The following is a 7,206-nucleotide window of genomic DNA, read 5'->3' on the forward strand; positions in this document are numbered from 1 at the left end:
TATCTATAGCAATAATAGCATAATTAATGTTGAATGTTAATTAATAATAACCGGTAGGTGATTGATTTCTTTCAAATCTTCGTAAAATTATTACACTTTTAATCTCACTTGTTTTTAATTTTTAAGGTGTTAGTGCACTATTAGCATGTGCAGTTATTATATAAGGTAATTTACAAGTTAATATTTGAGGTATATTAAAAATCTCAGATTTACCTAAGTAATAATTTAGTCTCTAAAATTTAATTTTGTTAATAGATTAGTCACTGACATTTAAATTATTTGTTAACTTTATTAACTTTTTTTTTTTTTTAATTTGAAACAGTTTGATCTCTTAAATTTTATTTTATATATAAAATAGTCTTTATATTTAAGTAATTATTTTATTTATATTTAAATAAATTATGCATTTTAAAAAATATTAATTGTTTGATAAATTAAATATTCATGTATGTAAATAATTAAGCATTTTATAAAAATACATCTAAATTTCACTTAAATTAATTGTTTGAAAAATTAAAAATTTTAGCCTCCTCTTATCTGCTCTCCTCCTTTTCTTTTCTCCTTTATGTCTCTTCCATGGGCAATCACAAATATAATGAGTTTCTAATCGGTAACTATCCTCTTATTAATTTTCTTTATTTATTTTATTTTTTATTATTTTTTTCTAATAAACTCTCATATCCATATTTGGCTAGAACAATATGATTTTCTCTCTTTAGATTTGTGTTTATTAGAAATAAATCTAAAGTTCTCTCCTATATTAGGGTCTTGTTCTCCTTATTATTGGGATTTTGTTTTCTTTCCCTTTAGCAAGATTTTATTTTATTTTTTTACAGTATTTGAATTAATGTGCTTTTTGGCAATACAAATATATGGATCATTGATTTTTTTTAATTAGAATAATGATCTTTTGTATTAATAATACCTAGTAAAGCAGCCTATTCCTCTATTAAAATTTGGTGATTTAATTTTATCAGTGAGTTACAAAGGTAACAAGTTCCTAAAAGACAATATTACATAAGGTTTTTTTAGTTGTCCAAAAAAAAAAAAAAAAAACCAGTTATTACCTACCTAAGTCATTTTTGAACAGAAGAGTTTAATTGTCTATATTTATATGTTGTTTCTCTTATGAAAAGATTATATTGTACCTATTTTATAATTTTTATTAATGAATTGTCAAATTTTTATTTAATAAAAAAGACAAATGAAATATTTTAGTTGAAATGAACTTTTAATTTAAAATATAATTTTAAAATGCAGTTTTTTAATATATTAATAAATAATAAATGAATTATAACTTTTAACAATTTATATATGATTATTTATTGTCAAAATAGATTGTATTAGATATATAAAAATAATTTTTTTTTATATAATTTTTTCTGAATGTCACGACCCAACCTATGGGCCGGACCGGCACTAGGACCTGAGCCAGCATAAAGCCCGCGAGGCCGGTAGTAAGCCTTACTGTTCTCAAACTCATGACCAGGCCCACAATTTAGGCCCAATATGCATATAAAATAATTTAAATTAAACTGTTATAATTTTATTTCGGGCCAACTTTAGCCCAGCAATTATCCGAAACTAAAATTAGGGGAGCCCAGCTCAACCCTGTTACATCATTTACAAACTATTCAAGACTCATAAAAATTTTTCATTTGTTAATACAAAAACTTAAATTCATGCAGTCCCTGACAGGATTAATACTACTACTAATACATGCGGAGTTCTAAATTATAAATTTAGATAATAATAATAATACAGTTAAGAAATTTTTTTATTTTTCATAACCTGTGAGGAAAGGAATATGTTATTCTGAAAAAGGTCTTCTCCTGTAGCCTGGAAAAATATGGTGAATAGGAGTGAGCGTTCAACTCAGAGAGTAAAATATCAATTTTAACCATAATATCTATAACTATCTAAAGCTAATGCACCCTGTAGAGTGAAATGCAACATCGTTAATACTTTCACATCATAACAGCAAAAAGGTAATTTAGAGCACTCACACACCTGGTAATGTCAAACCATAAATATATGGGAGCTGATCCCCTATACAGCCCTCTTAATCCAATCTCTACCAGCGAAGAACTCAAGCCAGACTTTCGCTTAATAAACCAATACGGGATCCCAGCGAAGAACTCAAGCCATGTCTACCCCGAAGGACCAGGTCCCAGCGAAGATCTCAAGCCGTGTCTACCCGTCATGTCCATATCCAACACTATACCACATGCACGCCAACGCACACACACTGCTCTAAATTATCACAAACACATCCAGGGCACTTTAACAGTTGTGAATGCAACATAAAATCTGCCTAGAGTTTAACTACATAGATACATACATATAGGTGATGCATGGGCATGCTTGAACATATAATAATATCGAAATTACAATTAAAATTAATATTTTACTCACAGTACACCGATGACTATTGTGGTTGCTGGATGGAGGAAAATAGCTGATATCGATCATCTAATAATTAAATTATAAATTTATTAGTACTAAGTCAAAATAAAACTCTAAAGAGGCAACAGACAGCCTAATTCATTTCGAAAATTCGACAGAGTTTTCCTTATACCTAGGATCTACCCAACATGCAAAAGGGCTCAAATAACACTTCTAAATTCAACTCATATCTCATCATCATTATATGGCCCCTCCTAGGCCCTCCAAACCAAGCAATACTCAAAACCTTAAAAATTACGTTTTAGTCCCTATAATTGACATTTTGTAAAAATCCACTCAAACAAGCTCTAAAAATTCTAAAATTTTGCCCCGCGATCCTTAATAATATTATAAGGCTATTGCAAAATGAATTGTAATTTTCTAATCACCCATGAATATTTTATTCAAGAATATTATTCAATTTCATAAGTTTCCAATAGCTAACATATTCTTAATTCGACCCAATTCAATATTCACATATTTAATCCTCCATCCTCAAGCTTCAACCAATCATATAAAATTTAAATGTCTTAATTTCAAATAATCTTATATGCCCATATGCTAAAAATCTAACTAAAATCCATCTATATTTTTCAAAAATATTCTACAATCACTCAAAAATTCAACAAACACCATAGAATATCTCCAAATAATTTTACTTTCATCATATATTTTTCTTAGAATTTTTCTCAAATTTTTCCTGTTTAAAGAACACTGCATTTATGCTCCACAGACAGAGAAATAATAAAAATAATCTTACCCGAACTTTATCTGTGTCTCAAAAATTTCAAAAATTTATGAGGAAGCATCTGGAAGTTGAATCATCCCAAAGCTCGCCGAAGCCACCGCCGAAACCACCGCGCATGGTGGTTGGTCGTCGGTCGCCTGCGACATCTGTTGGAACTGGTTACACCAAAATGTTCCTCTCCTCCTCCTGAGTCCATAGGTAGTCTTAGATCATCGATCCATCAGTCGGATTGTCGGAAATCTCGTCAGAAAGTAAAAAAAAATCGATTTTCTCTCTCCTCACCGGCACTGGAAACGGCCACCAAATCCGGCGAGGCTGGTCTCATCTGAAAGGGCTCGCTCTTAGGAGTCCATAGCCACTGGAATCACTCCAATCGGACGTCGGGATCGCCGGATACGAGCATTCAAAGTTTGGACTTTTCTCTCTCTCTCTCTCTCTCTCTCTCCACTGTTGGCCGGATTCTGGGTTGCTACCACGGCTTGGGAGGTAGCCTGCTGGGTGGGGAGCCACTTGGGAGGTCGCCGGCCGGTCACCGGATAAGGAAAGAAGAAGAAGAGAGGGAAGGAGAAGAGATGAGAGAAATTGGGGGGGGGGGGGGGTGTATTCCTCTTGATTTTTGTTTTGAAAAAAAAAATATATTTTTTTTTAGACTGGCAGTGACAGTGGAATCCATTATCACACGCCAAGTCTCATCCCCCTTTCCCCCTTTTTTTTTTCGGTTGTTATACTGAAAATCATGTTAAAAGAATTTTTATAATTATTTATTTGTTAAAAATATAAGTAAAATATTTTTTTTATAAAATTAAGACCATAATATAAAAAATTTAATATTTTAGTAAATTATATTGTTTGTTATTAATTATTTTTTATTATTCGACAAAACATTCTATTTATCTAATTAACTATTTTTAGTATTTTATATTTAATAATTATAATTATGAAAATATTTAATATTTTTTAAAAATATATAATTATTTAAATATAAAATAATAATTACTGAACATAAAATTTAGATTTAAGAGTTATTTTGTTAATAAAATAAATTTTAGGAACTAAATTATTTCAATTGAAAAAAAAAGTTATTGGGAAATTTAAATGGTGGAGACTAATCTATTAATCGGAATAAAATCTTAATTAGGAACCATATAATTTTTTATATATCTCAAAAACTAATTTATAAATTATCCCACAGGTACTCATCTCAAACTCATATTAGTTAGGTTTTGTTGACATTAAGTTTATTGTAACAACCTGATTTTTTTTCTTAATATATATATATAAATGTATATAGAAAATATTTTGAAATATTTGATTTTAATTTATTACTATTTTATTTAAGGTACTAAATTAGTATTTTCATAATAATAATTGTCATTAACCAACCTATGGGCCGAACCAGCACTAGAACCTGAGCCAGCCTAAAGCCCCCGAGACCCGTAGTAAGCATAACTATTCCTCAACCCAATTCTAAGACCCATTTGGGCCCAATTTCAAGAATTCAACCGGACAGAGTCTGGTCATAAAATGGACCATTCAACGGGAAGTTTTTAATTCGCTCGACCTGTAAACACAACATATAATAAATTGAGGAGCTTAGCTCATCCTCCACATACTCATAATTTCATAAAATCCAATGGGAGCTCTGCTCCCTCATCCAATTCAGTCATGCATGCAATTAATATTCTTACAAATTCAACACCATATTATTACAGACCCAAAATAATTAAAATACTCCTAACACATGCGGAGTCTAAAATTTAACTAAATTATATAAAATAAATTAGATACTACTAATTGAGCTGCGAAAAAGAAGAGCAGGTTAGTCACAACAGGTAATCCTCCTGTAGCCTAGAAAAAATAGATGAATAGGAGTGAGCATTTGACTCAGAGAGTAACATACTAATTTTAACCACAATTTCTATAGCTATCTAAAGCTAATGCATCCTAAGGAATGGAATCCAACATCATCATACATTTCATACAAATCACATCATAACAGTAAAAAGGCAATTTGGAGCACTCACCCACTCAACACTATTCAACAGTACATATATGAGAGCTAATCCCCTATACAGCTCTCTTAATCCAACCTTTGCCAGCGAGTGTCTCTCAAGCTGGACTTTCGCTTAATAAACCAAATGCGGGGTCCCAGCGAGTATCTCTCAAGCCATGTCTACCCTGACTTATCCATAAAGGATCGGGTTCCAGCGAGTGTCTCTCAAGCCGTGTCTACCCGTCTTGTCCATATCCAATACCATACCACATGCACGCCAACGCACGCACACTGCTCCAAGTTACCACAAATAATATCTATGGCACTTCATCAATTATGAATGCAATATAAAATGCACTTAGTATTTAACTACATAGATACATATTTATAAGTGATGCATGGGTATACTTGAACATATAATAATATCGAAATTATAATTAAAATTAATATTTTACTCACACACTTAAACTGAGGTCACTGAGGCGGCTGGGCGGAGGAGGAAGGCTGTCCTGGCTCACCTGACAAATTTCATTGCACTTATTTAATATATTTGACTCAATAAAAGCCTGTAAAAAACCAAAGATATCTTAAGTCATACCAAAAATCCGACAGAGTCTTCCCTATACCTAGAACCTACCTAACCTGCAAAAGGGTTCAAAATGCACTTCTATATCCACAAGTCACACATACACAACTCAATCATATCACATGGCCCCTCCTGGGCCCACCCAGACTGTCAACAACCACAATTTGAAAAATTACAATTTAGTCCCTACAATTACCCCTTTTTCAAAAACTACCCATTTGACCTCCAAAAATTCTAAAACTTTTCCCCACGGTCCTTAGCAATATTATAGAGCTAACGCAAAGGAATTATATTTTTCTAACCTACCACAAATATTTTATATATTTTTAATCGAAATCAAGCACTAGATAATTAAAAAAAATGAGGGTTCAGGTTTACCTATGCCAATTCTGATCCTGGGGACGCGTCCGGGACATTTGAAAATGGTGGGGTAGCCTATACTCTTAGCCCGGTTCTGAAGCTTTTTCGGTAGTCTATTTGTCCGGCCCGAAATTACAGACTCGAGCAACCATCGAATTTCCTCGAATTGAATATACCTACGTAAAGCCCATAATATGGGGGTTAGTATATAATTTTTACAAAATTTTTTAAACTCATTTAATGCTCAGAAAAATACTGTGAAGTCTCGCGGGACTCACCGAAAAACGGTGTCAAAAAAATTTGAAATTGGTATTGCCACGAAGCTCTGGAGTAATGGAGTACTCCGGTACTCTCAGATTTTTGGTGGGGTTTACGGTTTTCGAGAAATCTAGCCCAAAAGTCAAAATGAGCTAAAACTTCCTGGGCAAAAATTTGACAAACAGCTCAATGGATTTTTGTGTTCTTGGTGTTTATGGAAAGCTCTTGAGGTGCAGATATGTTTTTGGGACAAGACCCGATCCGATTGGTGGCTGTATCGACCGGATTTTAAGCTAGAAGGTGAAACATCGTGCGGTGCGTAAGGAGAGTTTTTGGGCCGTTTTTTGGCAGCCTGGAGTGTAACATCCTCACTTTAGCTAGTCCATACAGTCTACTGTTCCAGTCATCAATGTAGATTCGGGCAGTTAGAATATTTAAAATTATAAATAGACTAGAGTGAGGAGTTATTAATAAACCAAATAATACTCATAAAAATCAAGGAAAATTTTTAGGAGTAAAATGCATTGAGGTTAAATGAGTCGCAACCCCAGTGACGAGTGACCCGAAGGGGAAGTAACGGTGAAGGCCATTAACAACCCTCAACCCGGGAAAAACTTCATGAAATAATTTTTGGGACCTCAGGGAAGGATTATTGGGGTTCCCATGACAATAAAATGTTAAGGAAACACAAGGAAAATTTACTCAATCGGTAAACACAATTTTAGCTCATTAAGTCAAACGGAGGGCATTTTGGTCATTTCGTCTTCAGAGATGATTTTTTACCAACTTGTCCATTTATGTAAGTGAATTATATGA

Source organism: Hevea brasiliensis, chromosome 11 (assembly GCF_030052815.1).
Source record: "Hevea brasiliensis isolate MT/VB/25A 57/8 chromosome 11, ASM3005281v1, whole genome shotgun sequence".
NCBI classification, from domain to species: Eukaryota; Viridiplantae; Streptophyta; class Magnoliopsida; order Malpighiales; family Euphorbiaceae; genus Hevea; species Hevea brasiliensis.